Genomic DNA, 12,283 nt, shown 5'->3' with positions numbered 1-12,283 from the left:
AGCATTTGATAGTTTCAAAGCCTGTAACAGACGTTCTGGTTGCTCTCTGGTGATGCGAAGAGGTCAGGAGCAGGTAGGCTCCCACTCACATGCTTTTTTAAAAAAATTGGGTTTTGTCTAAAATGTATCCTCAAAACTAAGCCCCCACCTGCCCCTTGGCTCCTGCTTTAGTTGTATTTCCATTTAACTTGCACCTTCGCTTTCTCCTGTTTTTAGGAGTTGCACTTACCTTAGCCTATTTCCACATAGCTTTGAGCTGCTCTGGCAGAATTGTTTCCTGCCGTAATTCAAATTCAGTAATTCAAATACAGCTACTCACAGAGACTTCCCTGTCAGGTCAAACCCAGTGATCTCAATGGAGGTAGCTGGACATGTCTCCAAACCATCCTTGTGTCTTATTAATGAAGAGAGAGGAGCTCAGCCTTTCAGACAGCTCCCTGCTTGGGTCCTGAGACTGTACCCAGCCTCTGAGTTAGCTTTTGGCTGTTGATCAGAGGCTATTTTCTCTGCCTGAGTGACTAAGTCCTGCAGGAGTTGCCCCAGGAGAGCCTGGAACAAAATAGGACTATGCCAGAGGGGTTTTCCTCTTCTGCTATAAAGATCTAGTAGACCCGATTTACCATTAATATTTAGTATCTTTACAAAACTAGTCACTGGCTTTTTCCTTTAATTTTAATTTCTCTGATCTGAAGGTACCTTTGTTCGTTATGTCACACAGAAATGTCTGTCAACCAGGTTGGATGGGTCTTTGAGTAGCCTGGTCTAGTGATGGTGTGAAGGCAGAGGTTTAGAACTAGAATATCTTTAAGGTCCCTTTCAACCCAAACCATTCCATGATTCTGTGAAATCAGCACAGTATAAGGGGAATGATGTTATGAGTGTTTTGAAATAATTTTCTGAAGTGCTTTTTTTTCCTCATGTTTCATAACCCATACCATTCAGAATTCAGCCATTTCTCCTGATTAAATCACAAACATGTGCTTCCAAGTCTTGTGATCTGCTGCTCAGAATGAATAGCAAAATCTGACATTAAAGGACTAAAAGTAATGAATAAAATGTATAGTCAGTTCCACACTAGCAATACTCTGAGTAAAAGCCAGAGACAGCCGTACCTGGGAGTCAGTGGGCTCCCAGTGCCGTTAGAGTAGTAGTATGTTGTCAGACATGGTGCTTGAAAGTAGAATCCATTAGTTCAAGAACTGGTCAAACTTCTTTTGTCGATGTTTTAAACACAGGAACTGTATAATAGTTTTTTATTACCTGAAAGCTGCTTGGATGAAATTTGACTGATAATTTTTCTGGAAAGACTTTCAACCCAAAATTTAGGACACCTCTGCCACCTATGTCAGATGCAGGTCCCATTCTATTTCACTCTCCCCCCAGAATAATTGAAATCCTTGTCTTGAGGATTATAGGTAGGTTCTTTCTGGATTGGGGTATGGCAGTCACTCCTGTTAAGACTGTTTCTTTTTGTATAATAATCATTTACGCTGGAGCGGGTACCAGACCCCAGATACCCCAATTCCAAGCTTAGTTGTTCATCTGTTAGGCAACAAAGTGATTTTTCTCACATTGGAAATATCAGGAAACATTTGCTAATACAGGCAAGTGGAAAGCACTGTTAAAGAACAGACTAGGAAGGATTTGGTATCTTGTAAGTGGTCCAGACATTCTTTTGAGAGTTGGAAGATCATGGTTCGACCATTCTCCTGTCTACTTTATTTTCAGTACAAACCCACATTTCAATGCAAAGCTGGAAAGTCAAAAGTTCAGCTTATTTCTGCTGCTGAAGACTTAAAGCTGGTAACTGGAGTTCAGGCAAATATGATGATTTGTCTTGAAAGATACGATTTCCCAAAATATGTCAGCCCAACACTTTCCTCTTCTTTTGTTGAATGAATGACTCAATTAACTTCTAGTACTTACAGTTTATGGTAAAATTTTTCAAATTGGATAGCAGAAGAGATGGTTAGGATTTAAAATATGACATTCTGATTCTTTGATCACTGCTTTCAAAGCAAAATACCAACCCATCAGTATTTTGATATCTCTGAAGGCATTCTTTTCCACTTGCCTGTGCATGTTTATAATATAAATCACCACCACTGGATGTAAATTGACAGGCTGGCATAAAAAGCATGGAGCATCCTTTACATAGCTTCAGATAAAGGTGGGGATTTATCATGTAACTCGTTCTTATACAGTGTTTTGAGCTGTGAAGTACTGGGATGTCTGGAAGGCATTTTTGAATGACATGTTTTAAAATCAGTAAGTCATTTGAACACCAGTAATAAGTATATTTGCTCTTGCACTGTTTAATGGCCTTTTTCCCAACAGTAAGGAAACTACCATGATCTGTTACACCAAGGAGAGTCAAGATTTTCAGTGTATGTGGGACTTCATTGCCCAGCATGTGTTTGGTAAGAGAAAGCCGGATCCTGACAACATTTAGATTTAACTTTGAAAAGTTTTGTTCAGTCAAAACAAGGGAGGCAGTGAATGAATGAAGAAGCATTCTTTGATGAGAGGGATTGGGAAGCTGAGGGTGTACCACAGACTGCAGAGGAGACTGTCTATCTGGTCTTCTTAACTGGGTAAGTTGGTTATGATCTGCAAGGTTTCATGCCTGGAATTCTTGTACTTAAGTTTAAGTAAATATATTTTAATTAATTGAAATGACAAACTGTGTTTAAAACCAGAAAATTTGCTGTACTTCAGGATTAAAGGCAATGACTCCTCCCTATCTGAACAACTGATACTCAGTTTTCAGTACTGCTTGAAATCTGTAAGCCAGCAGTTTCCTATTTTTAATATACTGTAATATATGAGGATGGTGGGAAGACCTTTGTGTTTTGGACAGCTTAGTTTTGTATTTAGTATCACATGGATAATGACGTTAAGATTCAAACTTTGTTGAACCAATTTTTGGAAACCTGACACTGGATTTGTCCTTCCATCTCTCTGGGTAACATGTACGAGTGCTGCACTATTCTCTGCATGAAGATAATTTTCCTGATGTCTACTATCAACCTCCCAAGCTACAGCTCATGGAAAAGTTTGGATCCTTCATCTTTGTAGCACCTGTTTAAGTAGTTTCAGGCTGCTATTACATAGTCCCTTATCCTCCTTTTCAAGAGACTGGACATGCCCAGCCAATGTCTTGAATTTTGGCAGAGGAAGTCAGTTGTGGCAGTAGACAGAATTGAGAGTCTGCACTTGGGGGTAAGGGGAAAGAAAAAACTCTCACCCCAGAAAGGGGTAGTTCCTAATGCTGAATGTGCTTCTGAAGGCTTCTCATTGCAGTTCTTGTCTGCAAATGTTGGCATAATAGACTTCCTTTTGTTACACAGTATCTTAATGACACATTGTAGACCGCTTCTTTTTCTTTTCAGTGCATAAAGTCATTCTATTGCAGAACACCTCAAACTTCACCTTTTCCTTAGTTTTCTAGCTTTAGGTTGACTATGTTCTATGCTATGGTGATATTCTGGATCCTAAAATAATATTTTATTTACAAATAATATTTAATTTGCCAATATAACAGATATGTTAGGGACAGAAACCTTTAAAAGGTCTCTACCAAGATCACCTTAAAAGATCCCTGTAAAGCTACAAATCCTGACATAATCCCAGGGCAGAATTACTCCTCTTTCTGCATTCCATGATTGTGTGAGTATAAAGTTTTGCAGAATTTTCAGACCACACACCCCACCCCACCCCACCCCCTTACTGCAATAGCCCTGCAAAAATACTGCAAAAATTCTCACAGGGATGAGAATCTATCTGTCTATTTTTTTTTGCAGAAGCACATTTTACTGTTAATAATTTCTTAGCACGTTATCAGTAAACTACCTGAGTTTCTTGCAAAGAATGTGCAGAAAGCTGTCACAGAGCAGGATCAGTGATGGTGGCTTCTCAAAGATCATCTGTCTTGAAGGAACTGAGCTATTTTCTAAGTCAGGGAATGTATAACAACACATTGTCCTTGCATGAGAGAAGATACACCTCCCATAACTTCCCCTCAGAAAAACTGATAGAGTACGCACTAAGTAAGGGGAGAGTGATATGGATTGCCAGGCTCAAAGGGTTGTTACTGGCAACACATGAGTTGGATGCCAGTTACTAGTGGTGTACCTCAGGGTCAATAGTAGGGCCAGTATTACTTAACATCGTCATTAGTGGATGGAGAAAGTGCACCCTCAACAAGTCTGTGGGTAATACAAAGTTGGGAGAAGTGGTTGATAAACCAGATGGTTGTGATACCATGCAGAGGAACCTTGACAGGTTGGAGAAGTGAACCACATGAACTTCAACAAAGGGTGATGCAAAGTCCTGTACCTGGGGAGGCACCAGTACATGCTGGGGTTCCTGGTGGACAGCAAGTTGGACATTAGCCAATACCACGTCCTTGCACCAAAAGGCCACCAACAGCCCCTAGTGCTGCACTGGGCAAAGCATCACCAGCAGGACAAAGAAAGTGAGGCCACATCTGGAGTGCTGGGTCCAGTTCTGGGCTTCCCAGTACAGGAGAGACATGGACATATTGGAACAAATCCAGCAAAGGATGGTGAGGGGGTGGAGCATCTGCTGAGAGAGCTGGGACTGTTAAGCCTGCAGAAGAGATGGTACACGGGGATCTCATAAAAGTGTATAAATACCTGATGTGGGGGGAGTAAAGCCAGACTCCTCTGACATCATGTGACAAGATGAGAGGCAATGGGCCCAAACTGAAATTCAGGAAATTCCATGCAAATGAAAGATAAAACTTTTTTTTGGTAATGTGGGGATGATTGAAGACTAGAACAGGCTGTTCATAAAGTTGTGGAATCTCCATCCTTGGACATATGCAAAACCCAACCGGATATAACCCTAAGCAACCTGCTTTGAGGAGCGGTCTTGGACTGGACAGTCTCCAGAGAAGCCTTCCAAACCCAACAATTCTGTTATTTTGTGATTCTACATATGTAGCATATATGAAAGAAGGTTAAATAGTACAAAGGTGAACTTATAATTGAACCTAGTTATATCCCACTCTCAGCTACAGCTGACCTGTTGCTCTATAAAAGCTAAATTAACAGAAAGATGCCATACTCTGGTCACAGATTAGGATGTTTTTGCTAGAACAGTAATGAATGGTTATTAACTTTGACCTATGAGGTACTCCTGTTTCACCACTGTGTGGGTCATGCACCTTGCATATACAGTTGTAATACCCCTGTCAGAATAGTTAGCTGGCCATTTAAGCCAGTTAAGGCAACGTGTACTTAAAATCCTGTTTAAACGTTATGGCCTGGAAATGGTAAGCACACTCCCGCAGGTGGTGACACTAAGTAAGCAGTATCAGTCACAGGGAGCTGATAGAAGGATGGGTGTTCCCACTCTCCTGCTGGCCCAGTTCCAGCCAGTGGCATAACGATAATGTGGCTCTATCTTTGCATCAAATACACAGTGCATCTTAAAACTACATTTTCTGTAGCTGGCATAAACAATGCTATTCCAAGTCTTGTGAAATACTTCTTTGATAGTGGTCCAAGGGCTGAGATATGTTTCAGCTATGCTTAACATAGAGACTTGGAAGCTGGGACAGAGCACCCAGCTCTCATTTCCCCTTCCTCCCCTTAAGGTCATTCCAGCAGCTGAGAGTGGCTGAAATAGAAGTGAGCTTAAGTAATGTGGTCTTTTTGCATCCAACTGTTCCCTGTGTCCAGTTGTATAATTTAGAGATTCCCTGGGAGTCAGGGAGTTCCCACGTAGTCGAGTCACAAGTAGCCTAATCTCTGTATGCCAATAAAATTAGATGGAAAAGATGGAGATGGGAGTGTGATCTGAAAGTAGGCCACTGAAAACTTCGTGAAGTCATGAATATGTAAAATAGAGTAGTCTGTTCGGAGCTATTTCTGCTTTTAAGGTGTCTGAATGGAGAAGATGGAATAAGGTGTCATTTCTTGTTTTCCATTGAAAGATCTGTAGCTATCCTCCTCTGGCTAAGTTTTCAGAGTTGAATGTGTTAAGTCATTACAAACAGCAGCAGGTTGGGGCATCAGTTCCTGTACTCCTGTTTCATACCATGCAGCTGCTGGAGGGGCAGAGCAAACAGGCAGCTGGTGGGGCGCTGACTGTGACCAGCAGCCTGCTGCATTCTGCACATGTTGCTGATCAGAAATAACCTGGGGCCAGTTGGCAGTAACCACCTGCTTTCTAGCACAGAACGGGGTATATAAACCAGCAGCACAGGTGGAATGGGGGAAGTGGCTGTGTGTGTTTGGTTAGTGTGAAGTTCTGGTGTCTGCTACTTTGGTGTATTGACTAGCAGTGCTGACATCTAAGTTGCTAATCCAATACACAGTGCTGCTCCTTCCACAGACTGTAGGTTTTGAATGTCAAATATCTTACTAAAGAGCTAAGTGAACTGAAGGTAATGAATAGCAGTCAGGTAGGTGATGTCAGCTGCCTGGAGAGAAGCAGATAAACTATACTCTTCAGTAATATGCAACTGTGTGAGTGCCACATGCCAACAGATCATAGGCATGGGGGTCTGTAAGTATTACTATTATTTTCATTAGAGGTTTATATGGTAGGTGTTATTTTCACCTGTTTCATGTGATGATCAAGTAATAACCTGTAAAGGAGCTGGCAGGCTTCACCATCTATTCCAGCTCCCTATATTTTCTATTTTAAAAACCTAAAAAGAATTGACAGAGATGTCACGTCAAAGCTAAAAATTATTTGTGGCTTTAGGCAGGTTTCGTGTGGACACCTGGATGTTATACATGTCATGCTTGTGAATATGTGAAGCGGTTCTCTACAGTTAGGAGCCAGGATCTCTGACATGGCCTTATCTAAGGTCTTTATCTTCTTTTTTTGGAAGAAGATGGTAGTCTATCAGATGGGGATCCAGCTAAGGGTATCTTCATCATTTTGAAACATGTTCATTATACCCAGGTTTCTTCTTTCTATTGACCAATAAGATTGTCACACCTGTATTTCCTTGTAAACTTCCTGGTTGATGTGTGCAATACATCAGCATCTACTTAGCTCAACTTATGTCTCTCATGCAGGTATTATGCAGAACCAGTCCCACTTTCTGCTTTTATTGTCCTGGCTCAGCCCAAAAAATAAATAACATTCTTAAAACTGGTTAATTACAGTAGAATCATCAAGAAGCCTAAGATTTGATGTAAGCAGTAACAGGCTGCATCTTGAACTATGAGACCCTTCTTCTGGTGATTGACATTGCTGTGTCAACGAAACTTAAGCATGGGTGCACCATAAGAATAGGAATTTTCCAATTGTCTCTCTGAGGCAGTCAGATAAGTTTTGAAATAAAACCACCCCATTTCTTCTGTTAAATACAGGAAACGTAGGAATACAAAACTCCTAATTCAAGTGTCTCAACCTGTTAACTGTTTCAGTTGCAGGCTGTAAGAATTTCTGGGAGCTGTTATATTGTTTGAATCTATCAGGATGAGCATGGGGAAAATGAAAATGGTGCTTTATGTTTACAGGTAATTTCAATTGAAGAGAAAAATTATTCCAGAGGTGGTATTTTTACTGCATGGTCATGAGGCTTTCTTCCCGTCACTAACACTGTTCATGCAAAGGAGAATGATACTTTTTGCTCTGCAGTGTGTGAATCTATTAGCCAGGACCTCTCCAGGGAAGTTGGAGTTTTGCCGTTTGTGTTCATGAGAGCGCACCATGTTGCCATGCTTCTTTCCTGTTGCCTGTTTGGTGAGCAAACAAGCCTTCTGTGGGTTAATTCAGTGATCCAGCTCATACTGTGCAGGGAGTCTTAAGCTTCTAACTTCTTTATGCAGCTTCCTCTTAAATCATTCTTAATGCAGTTTCTATTTTTAAGATATAGCCAAACTCTGCTCTTGACCACTTGTCAAAAGATCATTTTTGTAAAGGAATGCTACTGTGATGGTCTCTGAGGGGACTTGAGCCTCAAAATGACTCCATTTCTGCAGGTCAGCCTGTGTCAAGAGAATCTCAAACTGAACACTCCTCGCTTTTTCTGACTGCATCATCTGGTGCAATAAATTAAATCAGTTCTTGTTGCAAACTGGTTTATATAGAAAACTTGCTTGGTGAAATGCTTTGGTTCAAGTGGAACATGCATCATGGCAGGAGTTGAATTCCATAAAACCTTCCAGCCATTTGCATGGCGATGCTGCTCTGCAATTTCCTTTGTTTCACTGAATTCTGCCTGGTGAGTGAGTCTCATTCGGGATGACTTGCAGAGCTGGTGAGCAGGAACCTCTAATAGCAGCAGCCCTGGGTGTTGGCTCTCTGCTCTGTGGCACCATAGCAATTTGGGAGTGGCTTTGTTTAACTCATAATCAAAAACACTTTACTTCCTGCCTTTAGTTTTATTAGGGAAAGGGAGAGAGACTACATCTCTGGTTTAGCACAGTAATGAGGTTTAAGTATTACGGTGGATAAACAGCAAAGACTTTTTTCTATCCTTGAAGGATGATTGCCTTTTCCTTTCTCTTTGTGTGTTTTATGCAGAGTGTTATTGCATTCTGAACATACTGGAGAGGGCATCCTAATGCAGGCATGCTGTTCGCAGTGAGCAAATCTGAGATGGCTAGAAGTTAATGGTGGGTTTAGTGTGCTGGTTAAACAATAGCTTGCAGCTAGGTAGTACAAAGAGTTTTACTGCAATTTTACTAACAGGAAGTGAATTGGATATAAATCTAAATGCAAATAGAAGCTCCACCCTACAGTTTTGGGCTTTTTGTTATATCATTCTCCATTTTTAAGATTGCATTATTCTCTGGTTCATGCTATGTCAATGATAAAGATATTAATGAAAGATCCCACAGCGTTTCATTCTCCATTAACTGCACAAGCCAGTGTTGATATTTTGGAAAATTAATGCATATCTGGGGTCTGCAATAGCAGCATTAGATCTTTGTTTTAGTGAACATACCACCCATCCCATGGCCTATTCATAGCTTCTGCAGTATGTACAACTTCAAAATAACAGTGGAGTCAAATTCAGGGTGCTTCGATTCATTCATTTTTCAGTTCATTCAGACCTTTGCAGAGGGGTCAAAACTATGACTCGGGCAACCTTTTTGGAAAGGCAGACTGGAGATCCAGACAGTTATTTGCTGTCAACCAAACACTTTTAAAAAAACCTATTCGTAAAAATAATCCAAGTGAAGCTTTACACTACTTACACTGTAGAGCTCCAGTCTGAAGCATAACAGCTTTACAGCTCTATCACTAAAGTGTTTTGGGAAATGCTAATGTTTTTGTGCCGAATATTTGAGTGCTTGATCAAAGAATGGGATTTTTGTTGTGTCAAACTGTCATTTAAAAAAAAATAAAAGTCTAGGAATGAAAAGTAAGACTTTCAAATTTTCTCATGCAAAGGATGTAATTATTTAGAAAAAGTAATTATTTTGGGTTTGCTTACCAAAATAAAATTGTGTTGCAGAGAATTGCTTGTGCTGCCTCTAACTCATGGAGATCCAGTAAGAACAGGCAGTGTGAAGAATTCTATAATGAAAGGATGAATCAGTTACGAAGCCAGTGTTTTAGAAAGGGTTTAACCAGGGGGACAGTCTGGCAGGAGATTGGTTAGATGAAAGAAAATGGTGGGGAGAAAAAATGGCATGACAGGTGAAATGTGTAGGTCTTCACAGGAGTCTTCCGCTCTTGGTAGAAAATCGGGTAGAGGAACTTTGCCTCATGGAGTAAACCAGAGAATTTAAGCGCTCCTTCGAGTGCAGTGAGGCTTTTGAATATATTAAAGCAAAATATTCAAAGTTTCGAAATCGTGATTTATTCAACCTGCAACTCCAGGATAAATCATCACTGATATTTGAGCAAGTTTGGACTCAGCATTTGGGTGCACAACCCAGTTTTGCATATGATGCCTACCATCACTGAATTTACTCAGGACTCTATATTCAGTCACCCTTGTGTTTGTGTTGATTAGACACACTTTGTTAAATATGGGTTAGATGCTTAGCACTGCATGATGGCTGCAGCTTTTACCTTTCTGGAGGAGTTTGTTTTGGATATGAACCTGGGTCATTCTAAAGTTCTTGTTGGGCACCCCAGTATGACATCTAAAACTTGGGTCCATTCTTTTTCTTTAAAGGATCTCTACAATTTATGCCTCCAAAATAAGAAAGCAAATAGCCAACACTTGTAAACATATAAAATGATTCCTATAGATCAATTCAGTTATGAAACTTGTACTATTATAATAACAAAAAGAGAAGTAGTATAAATGGATATGTGAGAGCAGAGTGCTTGCACGGTTGATGTCATGTCTGCCAGAGCTACTGTAGTAAATGCACACAGCAGTGAAAGAGTCAGCAGGTCACAATATAGTGACATGAATGTTTGAAAAAGCTCTGCTTTTGAGTGGGAAACCTTAGGTTATGTGATATGATACTGTGAGATGTTTTAATCCCCAAAGGAATAAAACTAGCCCATGCAGGACTGTGGTTATTCAGGAGACAGCAGTGATCTTACTGTCATTTTGACAGATGGAGTGCATCATGTTCATAATGATGGATGATCAGTTAACTGCTTAGACAGGTGCCTTTATTCCTACACTGTCCCTTTCTTTCAGTCACTGGAGAACTTCATCTTTCTTCTTAGGTGAGCTTTGCTGTATTTCTAAATACCTCTTCCATCACCAGGACTATGTAAAGGGTTTCACTTCTGCCAGACATGGTTTTAAGGTTAAGCTACCTGAGATATGGCTGTGTATCACGCCTAAATGCTCAGTTATGTCCTGGTTCCTCTCTAGTTTCTGAGGACTGGCTTTGAACTGAGGCACCAGCTCAGAGTGAGATCTCAGTCCACACCCTGAATGCCCTGGGGGCATGACGATGCATATATGTGTGATTATAACTCTTGGTTTTAAAATAATGCAAGGCAACTTTTTTGTTACCTGCTTCAAAATTTTTAACTCATTCCTTCTTTTTTCATCTTTTCCAATTACGGAGATGTCAAGGTTTAATAATCTTTGGAACACTGTCCTTGTGGCATAGAATGTGGAAATATAGCCCATGCATGTGATGGAGTGTGCATGTGTTCAGGCATCCTGAACCGGATGTGCTGGCAGACATGTCCTGAAACTAACTTTCTCTTAATTCCTGCTTTTAGCTCACTTGCAAAGCTAGCTGGATATAGATTGTCCATGTAAGCTGTAGCTTGTCCTGTATTTCTACTTGGCTTAATGAGTAATCTCCTTCCAATGTATATATGTTTAATCAGGAGATGACCTCGGTCAGATATGTATGCTGAAAATGTTCTACTTGCAGCATGTTTTGCTAAGCAAAAGTAATTCTGTTGAGAATTCCTGCCATAGAAATCCCTTTCAAAATACTTTTACTGAAGGAAAGAATACGTGTCAGATTGTGAATGGCTGTCTCCCTTACTTCCTTGATGTTTTCGAGAACAGTTTCAGTGATATGATATACCTGTACTGTATTTACCTCTGAAGGTTTCTGTTTCTCAAGCTGCTGCTAATTTAAGTTTCAAATAACTTCCTTTGGTATTAAGCAATTATTTATAGGTTGGTTAGATTCAAATAATTTATCCTAAATCTCAGATCTGTCCTTAATCTGTTTACTTTCAGTCCTGTTATTTTTCCTATTTCTAATAAATGCCAACCTCAAATATCATTAAAGTCTGCTTTACAAATTTCAAATTGCCATGTCTGTCTAATCTACATTTTTTAAATTTTTGTCTATTTGTGCCTATATACATGCAGACTCCAGAAAAGACAAGGGGTCTTGCAGTAGGTCTCTTTCTCAATTAATATTTGGGAACAGGAAACAAGCTTCTTTCATGGCTATTTCAAATATTGAGATCCATTAAGAACACTGCTTGCTGTTGCAAAATTTTGAAAGCTTTGTGGACTTTTCTTCTTGGGTTTTTTTGAAGTGTGACACCAAAACTACCTATCTGAGGGTCTTTTCATCATGATCAACTGTCAACATTCAGGACTAACAACAGTGCCACTAGTGGCACTGCCTTGGAGGAGAAATGCCAAAGCAGAGCCAATGCCTGCTCCCCTGTGGGTGAATCTATTCCAAACCCATAAGTCATGTCTGGGAAGGGGGACTGTCAAGTTGAATGTCTATTGAGAAAGGATGTGCTGTCTTCAGTGGATGGTCAGGCCTCTCATTACAGTGCCTGCTGTGACATCCATGGTGTGGTTGGTGCTAAGTGACATCACTGCTTCTCCAGTGAGGGAGAGGGCAGAGGATCAGCTCTGCCAGCCCAGGCTGAGGGGTGCTTCAGT

The sequence above is a fragment of the Nestor notabilis genome, unplaced genomic scaffold, assembly GCF_000696875.1.
Source record: "Nestor notabilis isolate BGI_N333 unplaced genomic scaffold, ASM69687v1 scaffold8854, whole genome shotgun sequence".
In the NCBI taxonomy this organism is placed as follows: Eukaryota; Metazoa; Chordata; class Aves; order Psittaciformes; family Psittacidae; genus Nestor; species Nestor notabilis.
This window is presented reverse-complemented; position numbering follows the sequence as displayed.